Source organism: Ailuropoda melanoleuca, chromosome 9 (assembly GCF_002007445.2).
Source record: "Ailuropoda melanoleuca isolate Jingjing chromosome 9, ASM200744v2, whole genome shotgun sequence".
In the NCBI taxonomy this organism is placed as follows: domain Eukaryota; kingdom Metazoa; phylum Chordata; class Mammalia; order Carnivora; family Ursidae; genus Ailuropoda; species Ailuropoda melanoleuca.
In genome coordinates, this window is record NC_048226.1 from 101,127,268 (window position 1) to 101,143,018 (window position 15,751).

The following is a 15,751-nucleotide window of genomic DNA, read 5'->3' on the forward strand; positions in this document are numbered from 1 at the left end:
AGCGGCCCTCCGGCTCCTGCCACCTTCCACCTTCCACCGTGCGAGGTGAGGACACAGCGAGAAGACGTGTCTGTACCAGGAAGCAGGCCCTAGACAGACAAGTGGTCAATCTGCCAGCACCCTGGGTGCACTTCCCAGCCCCCAGAACCGTGAGAATTAAGTGTGTGCTGGTGAGGACCCCCCAGCCTGTGGCTGTGTTGTGGAAGCCCCAATGGCCCAGGACCACGCGAATCAGCGTCAGGACAGCCAAGGGGTTCATTTATAAATGTCGATTTAGGGCTCCACCCAGTCCACAGAACCAGATCTTTGGAGAAGGGCCCAAGAGTCAGCATTGCAACACACACGCTCGGCACAGCCCAGTGCGAGACGCTCTCAACGGGTATGAGGACCACGTGTCTCGGTTACGCGACACGGTTATTAGCTACACCACCTGGCGCTCAAGTGTCCGGTTTGGACAGCGTGTTGCCACTCTGGAGATAAATGATCAAAAGCTTAAGTTAACTGGGGCTTGAACCTTCTCACAACCCAGCCTTTGAGGGTTCTGTGTCACAAGACACAGTCGAGGACACTTCAGAAACCAAACACGACACACGTCAGGCCTGACATCAATTTCAATTCCACTCCTTTGGATCAGCTTGCTGGGAACTTGATGTTGGTGGGCTGGGGTGGGGGGGGGTGGTGATGTGTGTGCACACACTATTCTGAATATTAACAGACTGAAGCAAAGGAAATGTGGCAAGAGGCCCCCCTGGGAGCAAGGGGATGAAAACATTGCTACACTGTTAACAAGTCCATCTAATTAAAGTATTTCTCAATGGACTCCCATCCCAGCAGCAAGCCGGAGGGGACCAACCCCTGGACCTCCAGCACTCCTCTGGGATGGGTCTCATGTTGACCACATTGCCCGGCCCCTCCCCGCTGGACAGTGCTGGTTTCTCCTCCCTGGCCCTCTTATACACCTGCCCCCTCGCACACACACCCAGCCCCCTTGCACACACCTCCAGTAGAGAGAGACCTGGGCCAGGCTGCTTCCTCCTGAAAGAGGCCAGGGCATGTGACTGTTCAACAGCACAGCCGCAGCCCCACTGTAAGCTCCCAGAGGTGGGGACGGGCCTGCAGGACGGGAGGGAGAAGCTCCAGCCCACACCTTCCCTGTCCACCTGTGCAACTCAGAGCCCTGCTTCCAAGACACTGGCAAGCACAACGTTCTCTGGGCTGGCCAGGCCCCTCTGCTTTTCCTTCAGGTCTCACCGGACCGCCAGGACCAGCTGTCCCCCTGTCCCCCCACCGTGGCCCCCTGGTAAAGGGAGGAGCACTTCCCCCAGGAGACGGGGCCTGACCACATAGCAGACAGCAGGCGCCCACCCAAGGGCAGGATGGTTCGGATCACCACTGGGTGGTCCAGCACCTAACCAGTGCAGACACTCAAGATGGCTGGAAAGCAATGGGTTTGTGAGCACTGAAGACAAAGGACCAGACCAACCCATAATGACTCCATTAAAAAAAGAACACCAATTTTTAGAAATCCCTCCCTTTTAGAAGGAAGAGCTATCAGATAAGCACAGAGCTCAAAGAAAATCCCTTTCTCTTCTGAATAGGAAGCCGACACCAGTGTGTCAACACTAATGAATAGTCGAGACGATATTTTAGTGATGGCTTAAAACCGGCATATTGCAGTTCAAGTAAACTTGCAAAATGCACACGTTACTTAAGCTGTTAGTTTTTTAAAGGTACCACACCCTCCAAGTAAATCACAGCAGCTCACGGTTTCACACGTAGGTAGAATTTCTCAGGAATTCCTATGCTTTAATGAAACACCACGAGTCCTGGGGCACCAGGAGCCTAAAACGCCACTTGGCCACCTTTCACACACAGCATCCCCCTGACCACCACCTGGCCACCTGCCGGGGCTCTCGGCGTGGAGTCTGATGCCCGTGTGGTCTTGTGGACTTGTCCCAGACCAGCTGGGAGGTCTTCGCTGGGCCTACATTCTTAGCAGGACATCGTAGACCCCAAAAGGCCTACCCCAGCACAGGCGCTCCCCGGTGTTCCTGTGACAGCCGGCTGGCCACCGCTGGCTCCCACTGCTCCAACCCGAGCTCCACCATGGCTAGACACAGCCTCCTGCACTGGCGTCTCTCCTGCCCAAAGGATTTGTGACCCCAGGGTCACACAGCAAGAGTACAGGTAGAGTCATCTCAGGAGCTGTGCTAAGCAAAAGCCCCAGCTGCAGCAAGCCCTACAGAGTGTGGGAGCGGCGTGATGACTCACCGGGCTCACGCCCGTCCTCACCCCGCGCATACTGGCAGGGAAAGGCGGCGGCAGCAGAGCCCTCCAGGAAGGGCAATGCCCTACCGGCCGCAGTGCCACAGAGGATCACTATCTACTGTCAGCGCCCCAGAGTTTCTCTGTGGAGCACACCTGATTCCAGAAGCCACTTCTGCGTCTGCAGAGGAAGATGTCAGAGTGCCACCAGAGCTGCGGGGTCCCTACAAGCAGTTGTAGGGCCAGGGGGCCAGGGCACAGCTTCTGGTTCCTCAGGTCGCAGACCTGCCCAGGCATCCAGGAACCGCATCGCTTAGGTAACACACAGCAGGACGAAGGGGTGTAATCAAATCGAGCGAACAGCAGGCCCCCCGGGAACTCCCTCCTGACCCCATTCCGGAAGGAGCTGGGGCGCCACTGGGGAGAACCGTAGTGTGCCTGAACTCCATCAAAGGGTCACAGCACCGAGGGCACTGCGTTCCAGCTGGAACCGGGGGCCGCGGCCACGCTGCACCTGCCACAAGCACCGGTTCGGTTCAAAGAAGCAAGAAAATACACTCAAGCTAAATCGGCAGACTCCAGGGACAGGCTACGTGACAGTAAATATTCTGAATGCTGGATCAAATCATAGTACTTAGTCTTCCTCAATTTCGGGGGCAAGGCATTAGGACCGACATCAAGCACCTCTCTACACAGAATCTACTAAAACACGCTATTACCTAACACGAAGGAGCACACAGCCAGCATCCAACCCTCGGAAAGCAAGCGCAAGGCCGTTTTGGAGGAGATTACGTTGAATGAGGACAAACTGCCCCCAGAGGAGGACAGTCCCTGGAACATATGCCTTCTGCTAAAATACAGAGACTTTCTCCTATAAATACTTTGTACCTCTGACCTTTAGAGAGCTTTCCCAGATTTGCATAATCAACTCGGTGGGATGGGTTTTGTCTGTTAATTAAAAAGCAGCAAGTGGTTTTCTTCCCCCTGCCCTTCTTCTACGTGTTCCTAGCAAACCACTGGAGTCCAAGGAAGCTTTGGCTGCCATGGAAACAAGAGCACGGCCGTCCACTGCGCAGCTCCGGGAACCCTGGTGAGCACAGGGAAAGCAAGCCTCCAGACCGCCTGAAATGCCCAGTGGGCAACCACTGCCAACACTTGGAGTACTTCTCCGAACGTGCACCGTCTCCATCTGAGGGCAGAGCCAGGTACAGATGGACTCCTCTCCAGGCCGTGGACGAGAGAGGCAGGCAGGCTGCAAGCTGCTGCAGAACGCTCCTAACCACCCAATGGTAGTAAAACATAAAAATACAAACTCCTCACATCACAAACACATCAGCGAGGACTGACCTCAGAGCCGGCAGCAGAATGAAGGAGAACCACTAGCCACTCTGCCAAGACGCGATGGAACCTTTTGCTGGCATTTACACGTAAAACCAAACCAAAGCAGCTTCCAGGTTCTGCATTCATCCTAAGGCAAGAAGGCCACAGAGCCACAGAGGTCAGAAACCGGAAACGACCGTCTAACAGTATGGAATGACTTGAATTATGGGCCATGGGTCAGGTGAACACAAAATGCCGGTTTTTAAAGAAGGGAAGTGTGAAATATGTTTGAGACACAGCACAATCAAAACCAGTTTTCTTAAACAAGGTAAAGTTTTGGTTAATGAGAAGAACTTGGATGTACTTCACACATGGCCTGGAGCTGAATTCACTCTTATTTTTAAGGAAGCGCAACGACAGAAACAAAGCCAGCATTCTCTGCTTCCCTCCATGCACCTGAAGCCAGAGATGCAGGTCGGCGGCGTTCACAGATGGATGGGTGTGTCTGCACCGCTTCCGAGACAGCACTCACTGCTGAGCCACTAAAAACGCAGTCTTTTGGGTGTCCACGCCCTTCATAAGCCCCTCCATCCCACAAACCCCTCACAGCACCTCTGGTTGGTTTTACATCAAGGAAAACGAGGTCCCAGGACCCCATGGGGGAGCCCCCATGCCCCTCCGCAAGACAAAGTCCAGGCCCCCATCCAGGCGCCCAGGGAAGAGGCTGGGAGCAGAGAGCAACTCTTACAGAAGGGGGGAGGGGGGACGGGAGTGTAAATGAGACTCTACCTTGCAGACAAGACAGACCCCTTAACCTGGAGGTTCCCCGACTTTCTGTGAGGAAGAAACTCAGGTTGCTACCTGAATGACTAACCCTCCCGCCATCTGCACAAGGCAGCAGATCAGAACCGGGGCTCCCCTGGGACTCTGTGTGCCCAAGTGTTCAAGGGAAGTAGGACTGTCCCTATGGAATTAGCAAGGATGGTCCTGGCGCCACGAAAAGGACTTTGGAAAAACAGAAGCTGTGGTCACCGTGGATCCAACACTTCAAAATGTGAACTTCCCTTGGACTCTAATGCCCTCTTTGGAACTCGTCTCAAGGAAACAAAGGCACAGGCGTGCGATGACGCAGCCAGAAACCCTGGAGCATCCATGCATAAGGCGTCGCTCACCCAGACAGAGCTCTGCTGCGGGGCTCCCTGCTGACGTGGAGCTATACCCGGTATCAAGTGCAAAACCCAGCTTACAAATCAAGTACACAGTATGGTCCCAGAAAGTTTTTTTTTAAGGTACGGAAGCAAAGAAAAAGATGTTATATCTGGGTGATTTGTAGTTATAGTCTGCTTCCGCAGGACCTAAATTTGTTTTAAATTTAAAGAGGGGCACATGGGTGGCTCAGTCGTTAAGCGTCTGCCTTCGGCTCAGGGCGTGATCCCGGAGTCCTGGGATCGGGGCCCCACCTCGGGCTCCTCCACTGGGAGCCTGCTTCTTCCTCTCCCACTCCCCCTGCTTGTGTGCTTGTGTTCCCTCTCTCGCTGGCTGTCTCTCTGTCAAATAAATAAATAAAATCTTAAAAAAAAAAATTTAAAAAGAAACAGTAGGGGAGCCTGGGTGGCTCCTGATTTCAGCTCAGGTCATGGTCTCAGGGTCGTGAGATGGAGCCTCATGTCGGGCCCCGAGGGAGTCTGCTTGGGATTCTCCCTCTCCCTCTAGCCACCCCACCCCCGCAACTCTAATAAATAAATCTTTTAAAAAAACCACAGTAAATTATCTTTAAAAATAAATTTTCTGGTTGTCCTCTCCAAACGCAGAGTAAGATCATGGTGTGTGGGGGGACATGCAGGAGTGTTCTACAATCACAAAGTCGCATCTCGCACAGCCCAGACAGTGCCAACAGAGGCAGGTCCGGAGAGCCGCCCGTGGATGCAGTGCTGCTGGCCGGTCCCCTTAATCAGCAGAGATGCCAAGCTGACGACCAGGGCCCATCGCAGAAGCCTCTCCCAGCCCGCCCTCACATCGGAGACACGGACTGTGCCCTAACCCCACCCAGGCAAGCAGCAGACCCGCCCACATGCTTTGGTGCATGGAGGCTATTCGTTCCTATGGGACCCCTGGGTGGCTCTTCACTAGGCATCTACCCCAGTTCCCAAACACAATCACACGGCTTTCCAGCCCACAGCCCCTACTGCCCTCCCGCACCCCCATAACTCAGGTTCACTCTGCTGGACTTAGCCTTCTCCCCACTGGACTGAGGTCAAACATCTGCCCCTAACAATGCCACCTGCTCTGTTCATCACAGAGTCTCCCATTTAAGGGTACTCCCGGGTCAGCCGGACTACCAGACCCTGAGCCCATCAAGGAGTCACTCTTTCCTCTTCTCTTCAGGTTAAGAGCCGAGACAGAGAAGCCCTGCATCAAGGTCTGAAACAGGCCACCGTGGGATGAAGAAACTAATCTTGTCCAGGTGATGTACAGCACCCTTCCCCGCCTGCAACCCAGACAGCACTGGGCTCCGAGGCCGAAAGCTTCATGTGTGTTTCTCTGCTGACAACACCAACGGACACCCTTCCCGCTCATTAATCTGTGGGTGCTGACGTCCCTGGGGCCTCTCAGCACTGCCCTCCAGGACTGGATTACCATCTGCGAGCCAGCAGAAGGCTGCCTCCAGCCAGTGCAGAGAACATGGCCAAAAACACAGCACCTGGCTCAAGCCTGGGCCTCCCTGAGGGGGAAGCCCAGACTCCCCAGAAGTCTGCAATGCAGGTGAACACCGCGGAGCAAAGCATACCACCTCCCCCCCAGACAGTGCACATCCACACACAGGAAGCCCAGTGTGGCCCTCAGGCTCCTCCTGTGCCATCTGGGAGATGGGCAAGCTGTACCCAATGCTGACACAAGTCAGATAATGACTGGAATGTTCGAGCAGGAGGCCCCGGGGAAGACCATACAGACAGAGAACTACTGCCGCCTTCCCCCAAAAGGAAGAGGACCTGGCCACTAAGCTGGTCAGAAGTTCGTGGGACTGAAGCCCCAGGAACGTTAACTAGAACCAAACTACTCTGGGCACAATGCAGTTCTCAGATACCCAAACGGGTGACATCTGATTTCCATAAACTCAGCCCGACAGCAGGACCTGAGTGTACAACAAACGGGGTTCAACAAGTCAGATTTTACATCTACTGGAGGAAAACGGCAATTCACGAGAACCTCACTGCCCTACGTACAGCACTTTCCACCTGAGATCAGCTCTGCTGCGCACAGCCCCGCGTGTCCCTCCGGCCAGCCTGGGGACCTTGGGTCTGACAGCCCTAATACTGGACGGCAGCAGCACCCACCACAGGACCTTACTGGTTACGATGGATTTGCAGATGCATTAAAAATAAATGAAAGGAGGACAGAGTTTCCCTTTGGGAAGACGCAAAAGTTCTGCAGACAGAGGGCGGCGACGGAGCACCGCGTTGAGAACGCAGACCTGACACGGCTGAACAGGACCCTAAAGATGGTTCCCATGGTACAGTTCATGTTAAGAGTTATTTTACCAAAATAAAAGTAAATAATGTAAGATGAGGTCTAGAAATGACCTGGAAAGTCCTATCAGCAGGGTAATGGGGTTTCTGCCCCTGTAGGTACTCAGTGCCTCCCCAGACAATTCAGCCAACTGCCAATCTTTGACACATTCGAAGCCTACAGGCGCTGGGGCAGATGGGGCTGCAAAGCCGCACAGCCACACATCCAGCCCAGCTCAGGGCTTGAGTCAGGACGGAGGGAGGCGGACGGAGATACACACGCACACACAGAGACAGAGAGACACAGACAGACAGAGACCAGCAGACAGAAGAGGAATAGCAAGTCAGCAGGCTAGAGTGAGTCAGCTGACCCAGGAGGAAGTGCCGGTCCCTAATGTTCCCCGCAGGGCACAAACAAGACTCCACAGGCGCCACTGTGACCTCTGAGAGGCACCCACTGCACATTTCACCTCCTCCAGGGCAGCCCACCTCAGCTCCTCTGTCCCCCCTCCCGCCCCAACCACAAGGCCAGGTGCACAAGCCCTGCGTGGCCTGACGCCCAGGCTCCCCCAGCCCCAAGGAGAGGCCTCCGTCTCCAGTTCTGGCCAGCCCCCACCAGCCATGGCTGCATCTGTGTGACACCCTGCAGGACCCAGACTTCTCCGGCACTGCCTCTCCTCCTCCTGCCCAAGCCCGCACTGGCCCCCACCGCTGGTCCCCGGCACCCTCAGCACCAGGCTGGGGCCTGGGAACGTGCAGCCCTGTGGGAGCCAGGCCCCTCCGCCCCCAACACACCAGGAGGCATTTCACTCACCCAAGAGTCAAAAAGGGCTGCCAGGTGGAAGAAACAGGTTCAGGAGAAGATCCAGGAAGTGACTCGTTTTACTGAAAAGTAACCCCCCCCCCCCACGGAAAGATTTTACTTTAGTTTTTAAGAAGTTCACTCTCAGTGTTGTTCTTCCTCAGATCTGAAATCTCCTGACCACGCAAACAATACCACCTGCCCCCACGATCTTGCTCATGGGGAGGCCAGTTTTCACTCTGGAAGAAGGCACCTCCAGTTTTAAAGAGACAATTCATGGAGAGGTAGGGCTTCAAGCACCAAAGTCCACATTCCTGAAAAGCCTGCTGATCATAAAATGAGTTAACACCTGAATGTATTACAGCCTGAGCCGCCCAGGTCTCCCCTCCCCCAGCACAGGCCAAACACTCCCAGGGACAAACAAAAACCACATGGATAAAGACTGCTTTACAAGAACAGCCAAAACAACTCCATCTGTTAACAAAAACTAACTGTTGAATTAAAGGTTGCAAGTTCAAACACAATCTGCCTATTGTAAACAGTGCCTCAGTTTATCAATGTCACAATAATGCTCTTTCAAAGATTGATAAAGTTCTCCACAAATACTCGCCCTCCAGCATTTTTAAGATACCTTGCAGGATAAATATTAGCTTGAGATGTGCCTACAGGAGAAGTGAAAGCTGCCAAAGAAGCAGTTCTAAAAAGAAAAAAAAAAAAAAGCGGCTCCAGCCAGAGGGTAGCAAGCTGCCCCAGCAGACGGGGAGGAGGCTGGGCCCTTGCCCTGCGCTGTGAGCGCTGTACTCAGGCTGGGCGGCCAAGTCCTTGTTACCCCACCCGTGCTGGGGCCGCCCAGCCTCGGAGGGCAGGGCTATAGCCCTGTCTCCCAATCAGGGGCCCGGTGCCAGGCCCTCCACAAACCAACCACCCGGCCTACAGAAAGACCTGGAAAATTGAGTTAATTAAAAGGAGAGATTTTAAGATAATTGTTGGGATGGAAAAGAACAAGGAGCATCATAGCTTCAATCTGATTTAAACTTAATTTCCCGGAAGATAAGTAGCCTGGATGGCCAAGTGCACCAGGCGAGGGGATAGCGGACCGGCCATCAGCAGCAGCAGGCCCCCCAGGCCAGGCTGGGTGGGCATGTGGTATGTTTGTGCTGCCAATTTCCCGACAGACTCCAGATGTCACTTAACCTTCCCTTCACCTGTGGAGGTCTTTTTATGTTAAACACAGTAGCTCCCAACTCAAAAGGAACTAGAAGCAAGCTCGGAACAAAGCCAGCCACCAACAAAGCCAGCCACCAAGCAGGTGACACATGGGTGACACAGAAGTCTTCCCCAGCAAGGGACCAGCTCAGGGAGACCGCTGGGTGCAGGGCTCTGCCGAGCCAGGTGGGCCGGAGGGACTGAGCACCTGCGGAGCGCAGCCTCACCCATCTCGGCCCCTTTAAGACCCAGTTCAGGGACCTTGACTCCCACCCCCTCCATCTTCCAAGGCCACGCTCTGTTCTCCTCATGCTGCCCTGGAACAAAGCAGCGGGCTGCATGTCCTCCCAGCCCTGAGTGAAACAAGTTATGCCTCCTCCCAGGACTGTGGACGGCAGGGTGGAGAGACGGGCCACACGATGTCCCGAATCATTAACACGGTGTTCTCGTGACTGCAGACTCAGACACTCAGCTGTCACCTCCCCATCTACAACAGGAACGACCCCTTGAGACTGTGTGGGGGACCAGGCAGTGTGGACGATCGCCAAGGAGCCTAAACCCCGAGGGTTCTCGGGAAAGGGGGCTGCCGTCACCCTTAAACGCTCGCAGTAAAACAGTGGTTACCCCCGATTACATCTGGATAAGAGTGTTGAAAACTCCTTGGGGGAACCAAATCCTTAGTTCAACTACATCACAGTGTGTAGCCCTGAAAGAGAGAAATCACAAAAAGAGCAGAGAACAATCTAACAGAATTTAAGTTACCAAACATGGTCTAATTTTTACCTGAATGGCTTGAAAAATAAACAAGTAATCTAATATTTACAAAAGTTTCATGAGAACTTTTACCTAGAGTCGTCACTAAAAAGGAAAATTTGTTGGAAAAACAAAAATTTAGGTTAAAAAGTGGTTCCACTCAGTTATGAGAAAGTAAGCACAGCCAGCGATTTCGCTGTAAAAGAAGGTATATGTGCATTAGGTCTAGAATACCATGGACCCCTTTGCACCGGACCTTGCAGCACGACAACGCTCACCACTGAGGATGTGAGGGTCAGCTCAGTGACCAGGACTACCCCCCTCTGGGCCACCTGTAGGGCGGGCAGGCAACAGGGACACAAAGAAGCCACCTCTGGTCTAGGATAGGGTCCCTCCCTTCAAGGCACCTAAAACCCGGGGAGGGGGGAGGGCTAATGGGGAGAGAACCTGTGTCACCCAAAGGCACAGCAAGTGAGACCTCCCCCCTCCCCCCAGGGTGTCAGGGGGGAGGAGGCCCACGTGACAATGGAGGGCAGCAGGCAAGCCTAGACCGACCCAGGGGTGGCTGCGCTCAAAGGCCCAGGCACAGTGCAGGGGGTGGGCACAGAGGTTTGAGACTTGTTATTGGCAGGGGCAGGACAGCTGGCTCACTCCACTGTGGATAGTGCTATGTGCTGGGCATTTTCCAACAGGAGGACCTGCCCCTGCAGGGGCTCAGCCCAGGGAGACACCCTCAAGGGGCCAGCACAGCCCAGCTGCGGGTGAGCCTGGGAGTGGAGAGGTGCCGTCCGGGTCTGCAGCAGACGGAAAGCGGCAGGCGCTCCGGGAGAGGCCGCCAGTGCGAAGGGAGCGGCAGGAGCTTTGGCGTGACCTGGGTCAGCCATGGGGGCTTCAAGGAACAAATAAGAGAACAGGATAAGCATCCAGAAACATATCAGGCTGCAGGTCAAAGAGCAATAGGGCTGGTGAGACCCCTGGGGACGGTCCAGCTCCACCCAAACCTCAGAGGAGAAATGGCGCCTGAGAGGCCAAGGGACCCAGCATCGATGACAGTGACTGTGAGCAGAGCTGATGCTGACACACACTTCTCCTGCCCTCCCAGGTACCCCCTTGCTAAGGCTTCCTCCAGGTTCCTGAAAACCGGCCACGGGTCCCAGACAGGTGTGAAGAACGAGGGTGTGTGCTGCCCGCCAATGAGAGGAACCTGCCAGCACCGTGCAGGCAGGCTCTGTGGCCGATGACAGCACTCCTGTCACCTGCTGGCCCCGCTCTCCTGGCCGTCACTGCCTCCCCCTGCAGTCCAGCCCCCCCCGCCCCGCTGCACCCTCCTGAACTCGTTTCTGCCCCTCAGTGTTCCCTGCTGCTGTATCCCCAGCATGAGGTATGGCCAGAACATTCTGTGCACAGCTCCTCCCGCTACCCACCCCTCAGCGCTTCCCTTCCTGCTCCCTCTGCTCTTGCCCTCCTCACCCCTCAGGCAAAGCAAACCCACACTAGCCCACACTAGTCCTCGTCTGTCCGAGGCCCTGACTACAAACCACGGCCTCCCTCTGCCTCAGCCACATTGCCCCTGCAGATGTCACACGAGTCAGCTGTGTCCCCTGGTTTCTGAACAGGTAGCACAGGTCTGGAGGCCTGACCTAGCATCCTTTCCTCCTCAAGCTCGTTACTTCTCATCTGGGCATCCGGAAGTGGGACAAGCTGGATGAGACGGGAACTAGAGGTGGCAGGACAGGGTCTGCTCGATGGGAGCCAGACACCCTGTCCGGCACAGATCTGCCAGCCCACCTCTTCCTCTTACCCAACACCAGGTGGCCAACAGGTGTTTCTGGCCAAGGGCACTTAACCACCCCAACCACCCCTGGGAAGGCTGCTATTCTACCATTGGCTGTATCCAAAACTCATCAGAAGCCACCACCACCTCATCACCAAACAACATCCCACATCCTGGGCCTGCACAGAGCCTCTCAGGAAGGAGTTAAGCCTAAGACGCCCCAAGGCTACCAAAGGGCCTAGGCGCTGGGAGAAGCAGGGGGCACTTAGCTTTCTTTTCCTAGGGATGCCAGCAGCAGCCTGCCTTCAAGCAGGCCAGAGATGAATAGCGCAGCAAGATTCCCTGTCCGCCTCAAAGTGCTAGGCCCATCTACAGCTTCCGGCCCAGCGCCCTGGGACAAGCAGGAGAGGAAGGCAGAGTGGAGGGCAAACAAGGGAGCTCTTAACACTGCAGCCCAGAATGTCTCAAATGCTCCAGACATTTCATGCATCAACATCAGCTTGGGCTCTGCCTGCACTTTAGGGCAGTGCCGGGGGCCCAGCAGACAAGGGCACCAAGGGGGCTGCGCTTGGTCAGCCGCCCACACGCGGGGCTTCGGGGATCTTCCTGCAATGGTGGTTCCACAGCTGGAAGGCGCAAGGGACAGATGACAATGGAGACAAAGGCCACATCGTGTGTGCACTCCAGTCCAGAAGACTGATGGCACCGTGTGTGCAAACCTGAGTCCTGGGGTTGGAGGACGGGAGGAAAAGGGACAGCCCCAAACACCAGTGCTTCACAGAGTCTCCGTGAGCCCAAGCCCTGCTCCTTTGCAGCCCACGCCCCAGCACATGAACGAGAAAGTCAGACAGGATGTTTTCATGCTCACCTCAAGAGTATGGACTTGCTTTAACAATGGCGTAAGTTGGGGCATCTGGGCAGCTCCGCCGGTTGTGTCTGACTCTTGGTTTAGGCTCAGGTCATGATCGGGGTCGTGGGATCGAGCCCTCAGGCCCCACACTGGGGGGCGGGGGGGTCTGCTAGAGATTCTCTCTCCCTCTGCCTCCCCTTACCCCACCCCTGCCCTACCCCTCTCAAATAAATAAATAAATCTTCAAACAAAACCAAACCAATGGTTTAAGTCCTATTTTCTTCATTGGTTTTTAACTATACAAGCACTTCACCCTGAAATTCAATTAGGAGGGTGACCTTCGATTGGGTGACCTGCTGCAACTCAACTGTGAAAACGCAGGGGTCTGTGATCCATGAGCGAAGAGTCCCAGCAGAGACCACAACCCCAGGGGAAGCTGGGCAGACAGGGTCCAGGGCCTGGGGACGAGGGGGCAGGTGGTGCTTTCACTGGGGGAGGAAGGGCCCTGGCTCTGCAGGCGCCCAGGCGCCACACACTGGCCACGGGCTCAGGAGAGGAGGGGCTGGCCCTCGGCACACCCCTGCCAGCAGCATGGAAAGTTGGCCGGGACTGGAGAGGACGTCTGGTGTCTATAAAAATGTTCCTCCCAGGGGAGCCTCTGGAAGCAGAGATTCCAAGAGACTTTCATTCTTTTCCTTATTTGCCACTCTGAAAAATAAGTCGTTCTTCCTATTCTGAAATGCAATACGGGTCAAAACCTTCCACAGTGAATAGTGACCCAAAGAAAAAGGTCACCAGATCCAAAATATTTCTCATTTGGCCAGTGGCCCAAACAAACTCTATCCTGCTTACCTGGTTACTCTCCGGGGGATAAAAACCTAATCCAGCATGCCAAGTGGGCCCGTGTCGTGTGACTCACGTTCTGTGAGGAGGGCGGGGCTGCAGGCGCTTCTCACACCCTCTGCTGGGTCCTCCCCACCCCAGGGACTCCTCTCTGTCCCCACCGTGGCCTCCCGTGGGAGCAAAGAACCACCCATGTAGTGTCTGTGCTGTGTGTCCACCCCATCCCCACAACCCAGCAAGGCCAACTCTGACACGGCGGGTGGGCTGCTAAGGCCTGCGTGGAACCAGAACCAGGGCTACATGCGGGGTCGGGGTCTGCCGGCTCCGAAGCGGGCTTCCCTCCCCACCGCAGGACAGCTCCTGCTAGGCCTGCCCGCACCCTACCACCTCCAGTGTGGCCCCCAGTTGGTGGGAAGGAGCCCTCAGCTCCCGCCTGCCCCACATGGCCCTCTGCGTGAAGTCCTCTGTCATGGCAGCCACTGAGCCAGGACCCACACTCAACGTCAGCAGGCCCTCCTCGGGTCACAGCACCTCAAAGGCTTCCAGCTCTCATCTTGAGCACAGAGCTGTGCCCTCACGCTGCAGCCAGCCCTGGCCTCTGCTGGAACACAGGCTGCCCCCCCACGGCTGCTGAGGCCCTGCCCCGGGGTGACGGGTGCCTGGCCCAGTACAAAAGTACTGCCTTGGACACAAGGCAGAAAGTCCCGGACAGAGGCCGCTACAGTCCTAACGCTGGCCATCTGCGAGGCACTGCTGCTCAGGAAAGCACCAAGGTTGTCAGCGTGAGGGGAGGGTCACAGTGGGGGTCACTGGGGCTCGTGCCCCGGACTCCGTGGTGGCTCCTCTGTCCCTGACTACGTACACCGTATCCGGCATGGGCATGCAGACGTGCTGGCTTGGGTGAGCCAGTACTCACTGGGGAGCCCCAATCAGATCCTCCCACTCTGGGGCGAGAGCGGCCTCAGCGGGGCACGAGGGACACAGGCCCAGCACCGGCCCTAAGGGAGCCCTGGCACCAGGACCCCCAACATCTCTGCCTGTGGCCCCACCTAGCTCCCAAGGAGGTGGGGGTCTGAGCTCATGATCCCTCTAGAAACAAGGGGCTTAGGACCAGAGGAGGAGGAATGGTGGAGGTTCATGGCCTGTCAGCCAGCCCTTACGGAGGCCCTCCATCTGCGGCCCAGGAAGCACACAGGCTGGAGGCACCCCGTGAGTGCGCGTGTGAGCCCCGGACCAAGGCAGAGCAAGGGAAGCATGCGGCAAGCCTGCAAAGACATCTTTCCTGTATCTGTACAAGTGCCTCTTACATACATTCTCTCCTTAAAGCGGCTTCAATCTTTTCCAGAATAAGGAGATAGTATAAGCAGAGTTACAGTTCAAAAGCAAGTGTTTCCCCATCAAGGCGCATTTAAAACAGTAGATGGCATTAATCTGCCTCTGAGCTGGGTTCCTGCTCCCGCCGTCCTCACAAGCCTGACCACAGGAGCACGACCTTTCTCCCGCTCGCCACGGGACTCTCCTCTGCTTGTCCACTGACTGGTGGCCCTCCCCTCACCACCACTGCATCCTAGCTTGTCCACACCTTCCCCAAGTAAATTGAAGGCTACGGGGAACAGAGAAGGAACTGCTCTTTACAAACCACCACCGCAGCAAAGCCAGCCAAATTCAAGCAAGAGTCTGAGGTCAAGGGAGGGACGGAGAGGGGGTTGCTCACCGTCTGCCGCAGTGCTCCGCCCTCAGCTAGTATTTTATCACTGGACCCTACGGGTATCCGGCTGGCAGCAGAGCAGGACCCCCAGGCCACCGCAGGACCCTGAGAAAGCCGCTTATCTCCCCAGGCCACGGGCAACACAGCGGGGTAGGAACCAAGCACCTGTCCCTTCTCTTGCATTTCCACAAGCTTTGATCCTACAATTTAAAACCACACACCAAGGGCAATATCATCACAGGAGAAAGGCCTGCAGGGCCGGCAGGAAGCCTATAATAGACGCGCTATAAACTCAACACACCTCACTCTGTCTTCAAGACTAATTTTAACAGGGAGAAGACATAACCGCAGCGAACAAACCTTTCCTTGCGGATATAATTTACAGCACCATGACTCAGCTGCCCTGACTGCCTGGCAGGTGAGGTCACCTGGATGCACGCTGCTGTTTTCACAAGGCAACAACCCACACCGACGCACGGGGCAGGGAGAGCAGGCTGCTGCCGTCCCCAGCCTCCCTCCTCCAAGGTCCTTCGAAGCCCCCTCATGAACACTTCATGGCACATTTGGATTTCCAAATTCCTTCCAGGGAATGCCCCCGGCCAGCCAGGGCGCTGGCCTTCTGGTCTAGCTGGTTGAGCAGCCAGTTAAGGACCATTAACTACAAATATGAAAGTTACTGATGGATTTGTTTAAAGAACCTGTCCTTTTAAGTACCTGCTAAGTC

The 15,751-nt window shown here is 55.5% G+C and overlaps 1 protein-coding gene across 6 annotated transcripts in view; it reads right to left on the reverse strand.

Annotated features, from left to right (window-relative positions):
* The window catches only part of SLC45A4 (solute carrier family 45 member 4), a 74,616-nt gene that overhangs the window by 43,048 nt on the left and 15,817 nt on the right, over positions 1–15,751 (reverse strand). The window contains exon 1 of one of the 6 annotated variants that reach the window (XM_011227918.3): positions 7,906–7,924. The exons of the other annotated variants lie outside the window; for them this stretch is intronic. The gene's annotated coding sequence lies outside the window, so the exon portion shown is untranslated. Of the gene's footprint in view, positions 1–7,905; positions 7,925–15,751 lie in introns of those variants that run through there. 6 annotated transcript variants of the gene reach the window in all.